Genomic DNA, 16,884 nt, shown 5'->3' on the forward strand with positions numbered 1-16,884 from the left:
CTATGGCTTCTCTGCCTTACACTTTCCCCCCGACTGCCTTTTATTTCTGTCCCTGTTTTACTACCTTCCAACTTCCTGCATCGGTTACCACCCCCCTGCCACATTAGTTTGTGACAATAAAGATGATTGAAAAAAAGAGGTAGCAAATTCAAAACAGAGTTGAGGAGAAACTGCCTCTCCCAAGGGCTGTGAATCTGTGGAATTCACTACCCCAGAGTGCGGTAGACCTGGGACAGTGAGTAAATTTAGGGAGAAGTTAGACAGATTTTTAATTAGGTTGATGGGTTATGGAGAACTGGCAGGACGGTGGAGTTAAGGCCTGGATGAGATCAGCGATGATCGAATGGCGGAGCAGACTCGATGGGCCAAATGGCCTAATTCTGCTCCTATATCTTATGAACATATGAAATGATGTGGAGATGCCGGCGTTGGACTGGGGTGAGCACAGTAAGAAGTCTTCCAACACCAGGTTAAAGTCCAACAGGTTTGTTTCAAACACGAGTTTTCGGAGCGCTGCTCCTTCATTCACCTGAGGAAGGAGCAGCGCTCCGAAAGCTCGTGTTTGAAACAAACCGGTTGGACTTTAACCTGGTGTTGGAAGACTTCTCAATGAAGGAGGAAATTTTAGTCTGAAACCCATTCTCGAACCTCCGCATAGCGACATCACAAAGGAACTCGTCCTCTAAATCAGCCAATAAGAATACATCCGCTCCGCGTTGACGTCACTGCCCAGCGCGCTGACACGGGATTGCCCCCACCCATTGATCCCCTTCCCCCACACATCCTCGAGACAAGGTTTCCAAGCAACCGGCTGACAGTTCCAGCCGTCTGTGATCTGCCCTGACCCGGGACTGCGCATGTCCAAGGGAAAAGGGAAGCTGCGCATGTGAAGGGGAGCTCACTTCCGCTCACCTTACTGCTGAGGTGTTGACCAATAGGAAGATTGAAGAACCGGAAGGACTCTGCTCCTCGGCCAATCATAGCTCCCCCATTGTCTCAATGCGGAAGTTGGACATGGAGGTTACTGCCGAGCAAAGCTGTTGTACCTCCAACCCTGAATGAGCTTGAGCTGCACACAGACTCCAGTCTCCAACATCTGTGAGTAAAACACTTTATTTTCTCCCTCTTTCCATCTATTGTCACATTCTGACCTTCAATTGGTCACTTGCAGCAACTGACGGGAAAGGAAGTGAATCCAGGGAGGGTGCAGACTCTGGAAAGCTTGGCCCAGGTCTCTCTCTCTCTGTCTGCCTTAAAGACATTGATGTCCTTTGCTCCCTCAGCTTGACACATTTATTTGTCTGGCTAAAATGATGGTCTCTTTCCCAATGTTCACAATTAAAGGGCTGATTTCCCCAGGAGATGGCTGACATTAAAGGGAACAGTAAACAGGTAAATCAAACCCAGCCAATGACTTCCCTTTCAGAATACTCTTCATCATCAGCAAAGTGATGGAAGGAATCATGAACAGCGCTATCAAGTGGTACTTACTCAGCAAAACCTGCTCACGGATGCTCAGTTTAGGTCCCACCAGGGTCACTCAGCTCCTGACCTTATTACAGCTTTGGTTCAATCATGGACAAAAGACCTGAATGCCAGAGGTGATGTGAGAGTCACTACCCTTGACATCAAGGCAGCATTTGACCGAGTATGGCATCAAGGAGCCTCAGGTAAACGAGTCAGTGGGAATCGGGGAAAACTCTCTGTTGGTTGGAGTCATACCTGGCACAAAGGATGATCGTAGTAAGAAGTTTTACAACAGGTTAAAGTCCAACAGGTTTGTTTCGATGTCACTAACTTTCGGAGCGCTGCTCCTTCCTCAGGTGAATGAAGAGGTATGTTTCCAGTCATAGTCATTGCAGCACCGACCGAATCCATTTGGTAATTCAAGTCAATACTGACTCTGTCCAGCAATCCAGTCAGTACCATTCCCCCTCGATATCCCTGTTCCCCTGCAAGTTTATTTTCTTCAAGTGACCATCCTATTTTATTTTGAATTATTGATCATCTGGACTTCCACAATCCTTGTGGGCAGTGAGTTTTAGTCATGACCACTCCATGACTAAATAAAATTCTTCCTCAGAATCACCCCATCTCTAATCAGTAAATATACTTAGATGTAGATTTTCTACTCTTGTACAGGTTGTAATGAGTTTAGATTTGTTGATCAGCATCAATCAGCACCTTCATGAGTATTGGGAGGGAAAGGAAGTGAATTCAATCTGTATATTACACACATTTTCCGTCCAGTAACAGAGACATATATCTGTCTGGCAGCCTGCATGAAGATTTTCAGGTCTCTGTGTCCAGGACAGGAAGCAGAGAGCTTGGATCTGTCAATCAGCCTGAATCAGCACCTTCAGGAGAATTGGGAGGGTGAATATTAGATACAGCAGAATGAGAATGGAGGGAGAGTGTGTGGAATGGAAATTTAGAGCATTTGAGGGAAAGAGAGAGAGCAAATAATGTTCAATATAATCTAGAATTGTCTGTTCTGAATTTCTATCCTGTACTGACAATGATGATTTTTGTAAAATCTTTTTGCAGGAAGTTAGAACGAGAGGAGTTTGAGGTGGATATCTCAAACTAAATATCACGTCAAGAACTGACTGAGTCACTCAATTCTTGGGAACCGAATATCATCGGCCTTTGAATCCAGAAGGAGAAATGTTTGCCTATTCTGACTGCTTCAAGAGATTTTAAACATCAGTGTCTGGAAAAGCACTGAGACGCACACACACACCCCCGTGTGAGACTGTTATAGAGCACTGACTGTGGAAAGAGCTTTAACCAGTGACACAGCCTGACAAAATACTACACCATTCACAGCAGGGAGAGACTGTATAGGTGTTCTGTGTGTGGACAAGGCTTCAACTGATCATCCAACGTGATGAGACACAAGATCACCCGGACCATGGAGAAGCCATGGAAATGTGAGGACTGTGGGAAGGGATTCAAAGGCCCCTCCGGGCTGGAATGGCATCAACACAGTCACACTGGAGAGAGGCCATTCACCTGCTCTGTGTGTGGGAAGGGATTTAGAGCCCCACACGAGCTGGCAAGGCATCAACGCAGTCACACTGGGGAGAGGCCTTTCACCTGCCCCCAGTGTGAAAAGGGATTCACTGACATTGGCCACCTGCGGAGACACGAACGAGTTCACACTGGGGAGAGGCCATTCACCTGCTCTGACTGTGGGAAGGAATTCACTCGGTTATCCAGCCTGCAGAGCCACCAGAGAGTCCACACCAGGGAGGGGCCATTCATCTGCACTGTGTGTGCTAAGGGATTCGCTCTGTAATGCAACCTGCAGAGACACCAGCGATTTCACACCAGGGAGAAGCCATTCACCTGCACTGTGTGTGGGAAGGGATTCACTCAGTTATCCAACCTGCAGACACACCAGCGACTTCACACCGGGGAGAAGCCGTTCATCTGCTCTGTGTGTGATAAGGGATTTGCTCAATTATCCGGCCTGCGTAGCCACAATGTCACTCACACCAAGAGCAGGCCCTTTAAATGCTCTGACTGCAGGATGGGTTTCAAAAGCTTACAGCTACTGATGTCCCACCAGTGCATTCACTCTGAGGAGAGACGGTTCAGCTGCTCTCACTGCGCAAAGAGGTTTCAAACATCATCCATATTGCTGAGACACCAGCGAGTTCACACCAGGGAGAGGCCATTCACCTGCTCTCACTGTGGGGAGGGATTCACTCAGTCGTCCAACATGCTCAGACACCAAAGGGTTCACAAGCGATGACGGGTTAGATTCTGCTGTTATTCCTGCTGTTAATCACATCCAGGACTGAACCTGGAGTGGGTGGAGGGGTTTGCCTCCTCGTCAACCCCTCCTGGTGCTCGGACGTGGTGACCCTGGCCAACTACTGCTCCCCGGACCTGGAATACCCGACTGTGAAGTACCGTCCATACTACCTTCTATGGAGTTCACTTCTGCCATCATCACGGTGGTCTACATCCCACCCCAGGCGGAAGTGAAGAAGGTGCTTGATGAATTGTACACCGCTATAAATAACAATGAAACAGAATACCCGGAGGCCTTGTTCATCGTGGCCGGAGACTTTAACCAGGCCAACCTCAAAAGTGTACTACCAAAATTCCATCAACACATCTCCTGTCCCGACAAGGGCCCCAACATTCCTCACCATTGCTACACAAACATCAAGGGTGCCTGATGATCCATCCCCGGACCGCACTTCAGAAAATTGGACCACAAAATGGTGCTCCTTCTCCCGGCATACAAGCAGAAACTTAAGCGGAGAATCAGGTTAAGAAGGTCGTGCAGTGCTGGTCCGAGGCTACAGAAGAGCTCCTGCGTGATTGCTTGGAGTCAGTGGACTGGTCCATATTCAAGAACTCAAGCAGCCAAGCTAGACGAGTATGCCAGCACCATCACAGACTTCATCAGTAAATGTGTAGAAGATTGCGTGCAAAAGAAGGTAGTCTGTACATTACCCAACCAGAATCCATGGTTTCATTGGGAGATTCACTCCCGACTGAAGGTATTCAAGGCAGGCAACCCTGACCTATTCAAGAAATCTATGTATGACCTCCGCAAAGCCAACAGGTACTCCAAATGACAATAGCAAACTAATCTAAAGTCGCAGACTAACGACAGGGACTCTCGTCGGTTATGGCAAGGCTCAAACAACATAATGGGCTACAAAGCAAAGCCGAGTAGAATCTTCAGCAACAGCGCACCCCTTCCCAACAAACTCAATGCATTCGATGCTTGTTTCGAGCAGTAAACCAACAAACCGTTGTCAACTGCCCCAGCAGCCTTGGACACACCCATGCCCACCATCACAGCCTCTGAAATCAGATTGGCCTTCTTGAAAGTGAACCCTCGGAAAGCGATGGGTCCTGACGAGATCCCAGGTCGTGCACCCAGATCCTCCGCTGACCCACTGGCAGGTGTGTTTGCGGAAATCCTCAACCTCTCCCTACTCCGTTCCAAGGTTCCCATCTGCTTCAAGAAGACCACCATCATAGTGCCAAAGAAGAATCGGGCAACGTGCCTCAATGACTATCATCCGGTGGCCTTGACATCGATCATTATGAATTGCTTCGAGATGTTGAACACCAACTCCATACTCGCAGCATTCCTTGATCCACTGCAATTCGCATACTGCCACAACCGGTCCACAGCAGATGCCATCTCCCTGGCCCTATACTCGCCCCTGAAGCATCTCGACACCAAGGACTCCTACGTCAGACTCCATTCATTGACTACAGCTCCGCCTTCAACACCATAATCCCAGCCAAGCTCATATCAAAACTCCAAAACCTAGGACTCGGCTCCTCCGTCTGCAACTGGATCCTCAACTTCCTGACCCATAGACCACAATCAGCAAAGATAAACAACAACACCTCCTCCATGATAGTTCTCAATTCAGGAGCCCCGGAAGGCTGCACTGCCTGTACACGCACACGACTGCGTGGCAAAATTTGGCTCCAAATCCATCCACATGTTTGCTGATGACACGACCGTTGTGGTTCGGATCTCGAATACTTCCTCCATGATAGTCCTCAAAACCGGGGCCCCACAAGGCTGCGTACTTAGCCCCCTACTACACTCGTTATACACACACGACTGTGTGGCAAAATCTGCTCCCGCTCCATCTACAAGTTTGCTGATGACACGACTGTAATGAGTTGGATATCAAACAACGATGAGTCAGAGTCCACAAAGGAGATAGAGAACCTAGTGGCATGGTGTAATAACAACAATCTCTCCCTCAATATCAGCAAAACTAAGGAGCTGGTCATTGACTTCAGGAAGCGAAGTATCGTACACACCCCTGTCTGCATTAATGGGGCTGAGGTGGAGATGGTTAGCAGCTTCAAATTCCGAGGTGTGCACATCACCAGCATTCTGTCCTGGTCCACCCACATCAACGCTACAACCAAGAAATATATATTTTCTCAGGAAACTAAGGAAATTCAGCATGCCCACACTGATTGCCACATGGGCGGCACGTAACACAGTGGTTAGCATTGTTGCTTCACAGCGCCAGCGTCCCAGGTTTGATTCCCGCTTGGGTCATTGTCTGTGTGGAGTCTGCATGTTCTCCCCGTGTCTGCGTGGTTTCCTCCGGGTGCTCCGGTTTCCTCCCACAAGTCCCGAAAGACATGCTTGTTCGGTGAATTGGACATTCTGAATTCTCCCTCAGTGAACCCGAACAGGCGCCAGAGTGTGGCGACTAGGGGATTTTCACAGTAACTTCATTACAGCGTTAATGTAAGTCTACTTGTGACAATTATAAAAATTATTACCATTGATTTTTACCAATTTTTACAGGAGCACCATAGAAAACATCTTATCTGGCTGCATCACAGCTTGTGTTATGGGCCAGGGTTTAGAAAACTCCAAAGTATATCATGGAGTTCACCTGACCTACAATTGTTTATTGATTTTGGTTCCGATGAGCACAAGGGCCTGCCTTTCAGGGGTTATTCAACAGAGGCCTTAAGCACTTTTAATCAAAACAAGCTTTATTCTACGAATTTAGTCAACATTTTTATAAACACACACAGTAAGCATTTTTCTCAATTACAAACATAAATACCCCACACAGCTACAGTAATCTATGTATAACCCTGAATGAATTCCCCCCTTTAACTGTTCCAATTTAATAACAAGATCCCATAAACCAGTACCTCCTTTTCAAAGGTGTGGTCCAGCGCACAGCACTCAAGACCTGGTATGGATGCTCTTGTTTCCTTTCCAAAACAGTAAGTTTAAATTCCTTCCAGAAAGCAATTATTTCTTTTCAAGTTATCAAGCAGTCTGGAAACAGCTTTTAAAATGAAGATAGAGAGACAGGCCAAAATACTCCTCTTTCTGAGTACAGCAGCCGAAAATGTGAAAACGAAAGCAAAAGACTCAGAGCCACAAAACAGCCCCAAACCAAAGCGGAAGTAAAACCAACTCCCAGAGCCACAGCCCAGCTCCATCCACACAATGACATCACTGAAGCCATGTGTTAAGACAAAAACATTTCTTAAAGGGACACTCCCATGACACTCGGTATGGCAACTGCTCAGCCCAAGACTAAGAAACTACACAGAGTTGTGAACACAGCCCAGTCCCTCACACAAACCCACCTCCCATCCATTGACTCTGTCTACACCTCCCGCTGCTGTGGGAAAGTCGGCAGCAAAATCAAAGACCCTCCCACCGAGGTTATTCTCTTTTCCAATCTTTTCCGTTGGGCAGGAGATACAAAAGTCTGAGAACACGCAATAACAGATTTAAAACAGCTTCTTTCCGCTGTTACCAGACTCCAGAAATACCCTCTTCTGGACTGAACTGATCTCTCCACACAGCTTCTCTACTGAGTAGCACAACACTCCGTATGCTTCACCCGATGTCTCTGTATTTATGTGTATTTATCATATGTCCTATGTTTTTTCTTGTATAAAATGATCTGTCTGTATTGTACACAGAACAATACGTTTCACTGTACCTCAGTGCACGTGAATAAATTTAATCAAATCAAACTTTGTTCATTCTGACACTTGGTGAAGTGGGAGGGTCGGAGGGTTTCTTTCTGCTGGATTGGCCGGTCTCACGACTTTGCTTCCAGTGGGCTGATGCTCTTTGAGTCTGGGGGAGAACACATTTCCACTGGAATGATCCACAAAGGCTGAAGTACATTTATTTTATCCTGGATAGTAAATAGTGTTATTCCCCCACTACAGGTGGATCTAAAAGAAATCAGATGGGTTTTTACAACTATCGACAATGCTTTCATGGTCATCGATGACTTTTAATTCCAGATTTTTAATTAATTTAAATTTCACCACCTGCCGAACCTGGATCCCTATTGCATTATCCTGGGTCTCTGGATTACTGGTCTGGCTATTGTTTTCCGAGATGTATTGTGTGAGAGATGAAGTCACTATAGCCAATAAGTGAGCTATTTTCGAGTTGTTTCCTTGACGTCCTGTACTTTCCCACTAACTTACAGACAAAACAGCTGCAACTGTACTGTGTATAAACGTGTGTTATTGTAACTACTCCCAGAGATGCTTCGGTTCGCTGAAGCATTCCCTGCATGTTTGTAATAAAGATTCACAAACTTTAACCAACTCTAGACTCCGAGTGGCATTTGTCCCACAACAGTCTGGTGTCAGGAACAGGATCCATTGACGGCTCTGATTAAAGGAAAGTCCCCGTGGAAAGCAGATACCGGGGTGAGTGGACAGCAGATACCGGGGTGAGTATTGTTTGTTTTATAGCACCCGTGTTTAGCTCAGTCTGACTGACCACTGGGGACACCTCAGAACCTCAGGGAGCTGTTTCTGGTCTGTTTCTTTGACATTCATTCAATGTAATTTCAATAACTGGAACATTTCAGGCAGGGAATTGTCGGTTTTACACCAAGGATATGTTTGGGGGGGGAATGCTGAAGTCCCCGTGATCAAGAGGGTTTTGTAGCTGCCGAAAAATGAGGGGATAAAGGCGTACGGGAGGCTAAACAGCAAGATTTGGTAGTTGGACAGAGTTTGGCGTGTGTTCAGAGAACCCAGATAGGGGTCAGCCAGCATCAACACATCGATGGATCTGCACAGAAAAGGTCCAACCGGATGGCGCTTAGAAGGCCCAAGGTGAGGTTAGTGGCGCGGGGATTTGAAGAAGCTTTGGGAGATAAAGAGGTCAGAGTGGACTCGCCCACAGTGGGAAAGGTAATTTTGAAATTTCTTTGGCCCTTTTCGTGACATTTTCCCGGAACTTTGAGTCAAGAAACATAAAAGCTGCATTTGCGCTGGGGTGTCACCTCCAGAGGGCAGTGTTTCTGCAACCTCCTAAGGTGCCAGATGTATGGAAGACTTTGGAAGTTCAATAAGTTTGTCTATGTTTGGAACAATGTTTTGAACAATGTTTCAGAGTGTATGGTACTTCTCAGGTCAGTTTTGTCCAAGTCGGGTTGTCCCTACCTGAAGGCAGAAGCTGCCGTGCTTTATTGGTACCATGGCAGGAAACTCTCGGGCAACTTTATGATGCATGTTGATGACTGCCTATGTGGTGGTACTAGTGAGTTCCAAAATAATGTTACTGACAGGATCAGAACAACATTTAAGGCTGGAGTCAGGCTTCTGGGACCTTTAAATAAATTGGATTGGAAATCGGGCAGTGTGGGTCTGACGTGACTTTACATCAACAATCTCAGGGAGACAGTATGAACCCTGTCACAGTCAATGGGGCCGGGGCCTCACAGAAAGATGAAGATGTTTCCAAAGCTGGGACTGAGCTGCTGCAAAGTTGAATTGACGAATGGGGCACACAGGCAAGGCCGGATACAAGTTTTGATGTCTTCGAGCTGAGTTCTGTAATGAAACGTCCAGAACTCGAGGATATTTAACGGGTGAACAAAACATTAAAAAATACAAGATGGAGAAATGTGTGCTGAAATTTTCATCTTTGGGTGAGCTGCAAAATATAAAATGGATTTTTTTAGTGATGCCTCACTCGGATGAGCCTGGCTCAGTGTCTGTACACTGAGTGATGTTTAAAAATCTCTTTCAGCAGAAGAACAGACAAACATTTCTCATTCTAAATTCAAAGGTCGATGATATTCAGCTCCCATGAATCGAGTGACTCTGTCTCATCTTGATGTGATGTTTGGTGTGAAATTTCTGTCTGTAACTCCTCCCCTTCTAATATCCTGTAAAAGGACTTTACAAAAGCCATCACTGTTAGTGCAGGATACCCAAATGAAATGTGAAATTCGATCCTATTGTAAGATCTGGGTTTGGCTCCACAATCTCAATGGTAACACTCAAATCAATTACACGTCAGACTGTGTTGTGAAAGTTACCTGCAGATCCTGACTAGTTGCAGACCATTCCGGATACAAGAATGTTGTCACAGAATTTATTAAGTTAATTGTAATAAGTACAAAATCACAATAATTAACAAAGGCAGTGGATCAGTCCGTTCACTCTGGATCACCAGCTCTCAGCTTCCAGGTGACTGTGGAGCTGTCTCTTGTTCTATTGGCTGAAGTCTATCCTCTTTCTTCATGTTGTGTTGTGCACCGAGCTCCAGAAAATTGTAGCTCATTAACCCTTTCTAGCACCTACCTCTACGCATGGCTGGTAGTATCCTGTGGTTCTGATTGGCCCAAGTAGCCCATGATCAGTCCCTGATTGGTTAAATGGGGTACGATCAATGTCTGATTGGTCTCTGAAGGATATCGGTCACCGTGCTGATGTGTGATGTCACTTTCTCATTGTGGTGTCACTTCCTCATGATTAACATTCGTCAGGCTCATCGTCCTAACTGATACCATAGCACCACTGAATCTCTAGAGTGCAGAAAGAGGCCATTCAGCCCATCAAGTCTGCACCGGCCCTCTGAAAGAGCACCTTATCTAGGCCCACTCCCCCACCCTATCCCCATAACCCCACCTAACCTGCACACCTTTGGAATGTTGGAGGACACTGGAGCACCCAGAAGAAACCCACGCAGATACAGGGACAACGTGCAAACTCCACACAGACATTGACGCAAGGCCAGAATTGAACCCGGGTCCCTGGCGCTGTGAAGAGGTTGTGCTCGCCATTGTGCCACCGTGCTGAGATGATACATCTTCAGGTGTCATGTGTAACTTAGTGATTGCCAATGACTGAAGCAAGTTACTTAAATACAAATAACTGAAAGTGCACAAGATACACAAACTTAAACTAATACAGCAATTCCTACTGAACACAAAATAAATTTGTAACGGTGATCGGTGTGCTACAGTTCAAGTAGCAAGATACACGTTACAAAATATCATTTTCTGTTCATAAATTACATGTTCACAAGAAATTAAAGTCACAGAAACGACATAACTACAACACCATTACAGGAACTGATAAAACAACAATAATGCAGAAAATCTGTTGTACAATTTGAAGGAAAGTGACTCTTTTGCAATAAGTTAAAAAGCAAATACAATTTAAGACAGCATTTCTCCAGCATCGACACGTAGTAGTAATAATAATAATTGCTTATTGTCACAAGTAGGCTTCAATGAAGTTACTGTGAAAAGCCCCTAGTCGCCACATTCCGGCGCCTGTTCGGGGAGGCCGGTACGGGAATTGAACCCGCGCTGCTGGTCTTGTTCTGCATTACAAGCCAGCTGTTTAGTCAAATCCTGCAATAACAGAGATTCTCATTCATCATTAGTCTTGTGGTAAAACCATAAAATTAAACCTACTTTGGCCGAAGACAATATGGCACAAGTCACTTGTCAAGGACGAGTGCACCTGAATACAGAGACTCAGAGTGAGATACCGTATTGAGTGAATTGATTCATACACTTTGATTCTGCGATAACTGAACATAACTAAAACAAAACTATTAAAATGAATAAACATTGACTTACATAATAATCTTTATTGTCACAAGTAGGCTTGCATTAACACTGCAATGAAGTTACTGTGAAAAGCCCCAGTCACCATATTCCACTGCCTGTTCAGGTACACAGAGGGAGAATTCAGAATGTCCAAATTACCTAACAGCACGTCTTTCAGGACTTGTGGGAGGAAACCAGAGCACCCGGGGAGAATGTGCAGTATTATGATCACTGTTACATAGATGCTCCATCACCACATATTTATTGATTAAGCCTGTCTCACTGCACACGGAGGTCTCGGATTGACTGCTCCCTGGTTGGCTCCAGAAAGAAGTGCTCCAAGAAATTCTCCCCACAAAATCTTTATTAACCGATGTTCCAGGCTATCTCTGCCTATCTGACTCTCCCAATCTATATTCGATTAAAGTCACCCATGATTATTGTTGTACATTAATTACAAGCCTTATTTAATACTTCCTGTACACTCTATCTACAATGTAACTACTGTTAGGAGGCCCATTAACTACTCACATGAGACCTTGTAACGTATTATTTCTTATCTCGAGCAAAGCTGATTCCACACCCTGAACTTTCAGGCTAAGTTGATCTCTCAGTAATGAACTAATGTAATCCTTAATGAACAGGAGCAATCCCATCATCTTTTCCGAGCTTCATGCATTCCAATATGTCAAATACCCTTCAGCATTTAGATTCCAGCCTTGATCACCTTTCAAACAAGTCTCTGTAATGTCTATCAGGACACACATTTATCTCTATCCGTGCTGACAATTCTTTTTTTTATAATTTAGAGTACCCAATTCATTTTGTCCAATTAAGGGGCAATTTAGGGTGGCCAATCCACCTAGTCTGCACATCTTTGGGTTGTGGGGGTGAAACCCACGCAAACACGGGGAGAATGTGCACACACATGTCAGTGACCCAGAGCCAGGATCGAACCTGGGACCTCAGCACTGTGAGGCAGTACTGCTAACCACTGCGCCACCATGCTGCCCCATCTGCGCTGACAATTCATCCAATCTCTGTCAAATGCTGCGTGCATTTTCAATCCATTTTCAGGGGTTCAATAATCCAATAGGGATTTCAAGTGAAACCTCTTTACCCAGCGAGTGGTGAGAATGTGGAACTCACTACCACAGTGAGTGGTTGAGGTGAACAACATGAATACTCCTGTATCTTGACAAGGGAGAAAGGAATAGAAGGATATGCTGATGGGGGAGATGAAGAGGGCTGGGTGGAGGCTCATGTAGAGCATAAATACAGACAGAGACCAATTGAGCCGACTGGCCTGGCCCTGTGCTGTAGACTCAATGGAACCGAGACAAATGTATTTATTTTGGATCTACCTGTAGTAGTATGATAAAACTTTTTTCTTGGGATGTAGGCATCACTGGCTGGGCCAGCATTTGTTCCCAAATCATAATTGCCCTTGAACTGAGTGGCTTGCTAGGTCATTACAGTGGGGGACAGTTAAAAGTCAACCACATCTGTGTGGCTCTGGAGTCACATGTGGGCCAGACCGGGTAAGGATGGCAGATTTCCTTCACTGAAGGACATTAGGAAAACAGATGGGTTTTTACAACAATCGATAATAGTTTCATGGTCATCATTAGACTTTGAATTCCAAACTTTTATTGAATTCAAATTTCACCATCTGCCCAGGTGGGATTCGAACTCCAGAATAATACCTGGGTCTTTGGATTATTAGTCCAGCGGCAATACCACTAGGCCACCTCTTCCCCCATACTATCCAGGATAAAATAAATGCAAAGTCATGAGACTGTCCAGAATGTACCTGTTGTGTAGAACCTTGGTCAGGCCGCAGCTGGAGCACTGTGTGTAGTTTTACTGCCCTTGTCGCCAGAGGGAAAGGGCAATAAAGGTTCACCAGACTTGTTCCGGGGGTGGCAGGACTGCCCTTAGAGGAGAGATTGGGGAAACCTGGCCTGTGTTCTCTAGTGTCAAATAATGAGAAGTGATCACAATGAAACCTACAATATCCATAAAGGAATAGACAGGCGAGATGCAGGTGAGATGTTTCCCCTGGTTGGGGAGTCTAGAACCAGGGGACACAATTTCAAAATAAGGGGGAAGCCACTTAGGACCGGTCTCAGAGGAGACATTTCTTTACTCAGAGGGTTGTGAATCTTTGGAATTTTCCACCCCAGAGGGCTGTGGGAGCTCAGTCACTGTGTGTGTTTAAAGCAGAGGCTGACAGATTTCTAAATCCCAATAACACAAAGGGATATGGGGATAGGGTGGGGGAAAAGGCATTGAAGTGGATGGTCAGCCATGATCGTGTTGAATGGTGGAGCAGGCTCGACGGGCTGAATGGCCAAGTCCTGCTCCTATGTTCCAATGTTGCAAAGGTAGGTAGGTAAGTAAATTGTGAAGGGGACATGAAACTACGAAGGGATATAGATAAGTTACGTGAGTGGGAAAAGATCTGGGAAATGGAGAACAATGTGGGAAAATGTGAAATTGTCCATGTTTGAGAAAGAATAAAAAATCTTGTTATCTGAATGGTCAGAGATTGCAGAGCTCTGAGATTCAGAGGGATCTGGGTGTCCAAGAGCATGAATCACAAAAGGCGAGTATACAGGTACAGCAAGTAATTAGGAAAGCTAATAGAATGTTATTGTTTATTGTGGGGGAATTGAATACAAAAGTAGGTTATGCTTCTGTTCGCATGAATGAATCCAAAAGAATCCCTCGACATTCAGGTCTGCTTCAAACATCACAGTTTATTGTTGTAACACCGGCGGGGAGTAAGCCTCTGGGCAAAGGCAGATACCTCTCCACTGAACAAAGAGAATCATCATCATTTATACAATTTCAAATAGTTAGTCAGCCCAACTCAGCCGGACACGATCCAATCACAATGATTGTAGGTTGCACACATTGACTGGTAGATCCAATGAAAGTGGTTACTGGGCAGCAGGGAACTGGGTGATCAGCTCATGGACAGCTAGAGGGTTACTCATGAACTCATGATGCCTTCCAGACCCCCTCATCGACCGTCCTTGGGTCTTGAGTATACATAACTCCCTTATCTTAACCTTGTTACTGGCTGGTACCACTGTCAGAATTTCGTAAGAGCATTCCCTTTGTGAGAAACAGAGAGAGAGCTGACTGGTGGTGATTTAATCTGAGGGTCACCACACCTCAGACGAGGGGCAATGTTGAGGAGGCAGGGCCTTCTTGGATGACCTCAGCTGGTACGGAGTAGAACGCACGCTGTTGGTGTTGCTCAGTATCACAAACCAGCCATCCAGCCAACTGAGCTAACCAATCCCCTGTAATATTAGTTATTGCCTGTCTCCCATCACACCATTTAATGTTGTTTCTCAGTCCATGTCAGACAACCTGCCCCATAGCTTGATAATTTTATTCTGCGAGAAACACCGAGATAAATTAAACAAAAGATCCATGTACCCTCCATTGCCCATCTCCATGGCAAGGTGGCATGCTTTAGGGAGATCCAAACAGAAATGGGAAGGAAACAGCTTCCAACTTCCAAACCAACTTTCAATCTGTGATCCTTATCAAATTTGAAACCAGGTATTCGCAACAAGGCTCAAAGAGCGTCAGCCCACTGGAGTCAAAGTTGTGAGACCAGCCAGTCCAGCAGAGAAAACTCGACAACCATCCTCATTGACCAACTGTCAGAATGAACAAAATGCAGTCCTGGATGTAATTGAGAGTAGCAACACTAACAGCAGAATCCAACCCCTGTAATCACTTGTGAACTTGTTTGTGTCTCAGCAGCTGCGATGAATCACGGAATCCCTTCCCACATTCAGAGCAGGTGAACGGCCTCTCCCCAGTGTGAACTCGCTGATGTGCCTGCAGACAGGCTAACCGAGTGAATCCCTTCCCACACGGAGAGCAGGGGAACGGCTTCTCCCCAGTGTGAACTCGCTGGTGTCTGTAGGTTGGATAACCGAGTGAATCCCTTCCTACAATGAGAGCAGGCGAATGGCTGCTCCCCAGTGTGAACGCGACGGTGTGCCCGCAGGTTGGATAACAAAGTGAATGTTTTCCCACACTGAGAACAGGTGAATGGTCTCTCCCCAGTGTGAACTCACAGGTGTGTCTGCAGGCTGGACATATGAGTGAATGTCTTCCCACACTGAGAGCAGGTGAATGGCTTCTCACCAGTGTGAACGCACTGGTGTGTCTGCAGGTGGGATAAGCGAGTGAATCCCTTCCCACACTGGGAGCAGGTGAACGGCCTCTCCCCAGTGTAAACTCGCTGGTGTGACTGCAGGTTATCGAACCGAGTGAATCCTTTCCCACACTGAGAGCAGGTGAACAACCTCTCCCCAGTGTGAGTTCGCTGGTGTATCTGCAGGCTGATCAACTGAGTGAATCCCTTCTCACGCTGAGAGCAGGTGAACGGCTTTTCCCCAGTGTGAACTCGCTGGTGTATCTGCAGGTGGGATGTGGAAATAAATCCCTTCCCACACTGAGAGCAGGTGCCAAAATGTGGAGCGTAGGGGCTTTTGAGAGTAACTTCATTGCAGTGTTAATGTAAGCCTACTTGTGACAATAAAGATTATTGGACTTCCGGTTGCGGCGATGACCAGCTAAGTCGCACGTTTCGGCGGCTCCAGCTCTGACGGACCTTCGGGCTCTTTTTAAGAGCCCCAACGGGACATTTTCGCGACAAAACCCGGTGTGGGGTGAAGCAGCAGGGAGTGTCCCCCCCCCCCCCCCCAGTGTGAAAGAAAAAGATCGGCGTCGGCGGCCAGATCACGGAGGATCCTCGAGGGCAGCGGCAGAGGAAAGAAAGGAACAAGATGGCGTCGGAGGGAGCCCAGGCGACATGGGGACCGGACCAGGATGAATTTTTCAGACGGTGTGTGGGGGTGTTAAAAAAGGAGGTGCTGGCCCCGATGTTACAGGCAATCGAGGGGCTTAAACAGACACAAAAGGCCCAGGCGATAGAGCTCTGTGTGGTGGAGCAGAAGGTAACTGATAACGAGGACGAGATCCTGGGCCTGGCGGTCAAAATGCAGACGCACGAGGCGATTCATGAGAAGTGCATCGAAAGAATTGAAGTCCTGGAAAATAGATCAAGGAGAAAGAACCTCCGGATCCTGGGTCTTCCCGAGGGAGTGGAAGGAGCTGACGGCGGGGCTTATGCGAGCATGATGTTACGTTCGCTAATGGGAACTGAGGCCCCCTCGGACCCCTTGGAAGTGGAAGGGGCCCACCGGGTCCCTGCGAGGAGACCAAAGGCTGGAGAACCACCAAGGGCGATGATTGTGCGATTTCACCGCTTCAACGACAGAGAGGTTGTTTTGAGCTGGGCCAAGAAGGTACGAAGTAGCAGATGGGAGAATGCGCTGATACGAGTGTATCAGGACTGGTGCGCGGAGGTGGCGAGAAGGAGGGCGAGTTTCAATCGAGCCAAGGAGGTGCTGCATAAGAAGAAAGTAAAGTTCGGGATGTTGCAGCCGGCGCGATTATGGGTCACGTACTAGGATAGACATTA

The 16,884-nt window shown here is 46.5% G+C and overlaps 1 long non-coding RNA gene across 1 annotated transcript; it reads left to right on the plus strand.

The window, feature by feature from the left end:
- Positions 1-1,000: 1,000 nt before the first annotated feature.
- Positions 1,001-8,112, plus strand: LOC140420610 (uncharacterized). The gene is made up of 2 exons (XR_011946474.1): positions 1,001-1,098; positions 2,548-8,112. It is a non-coding gene; the product is annotated as an uncharacterized lncRNA (long non-coding RNA).
- Positions 8,113-16,884: the final 8,772 nt, after the last annotated feature.

Source organism: Scyliorhinus torazame, chromosome 5, assembly GCF_047496885.1.
Source record: "Scyliorhinus torazame isolate Kashiwa2021f chromosome 5, sScyTor2.1, whole genome shotgun sequence".
NCBI classification, from domain to species: Eukaryota; Metazoa; Chordata; class Chondrichthyes; order Carcharhiniformes; family Scyliorhinidae; genus Scyliorhinus; species Scyliorhinus torazame.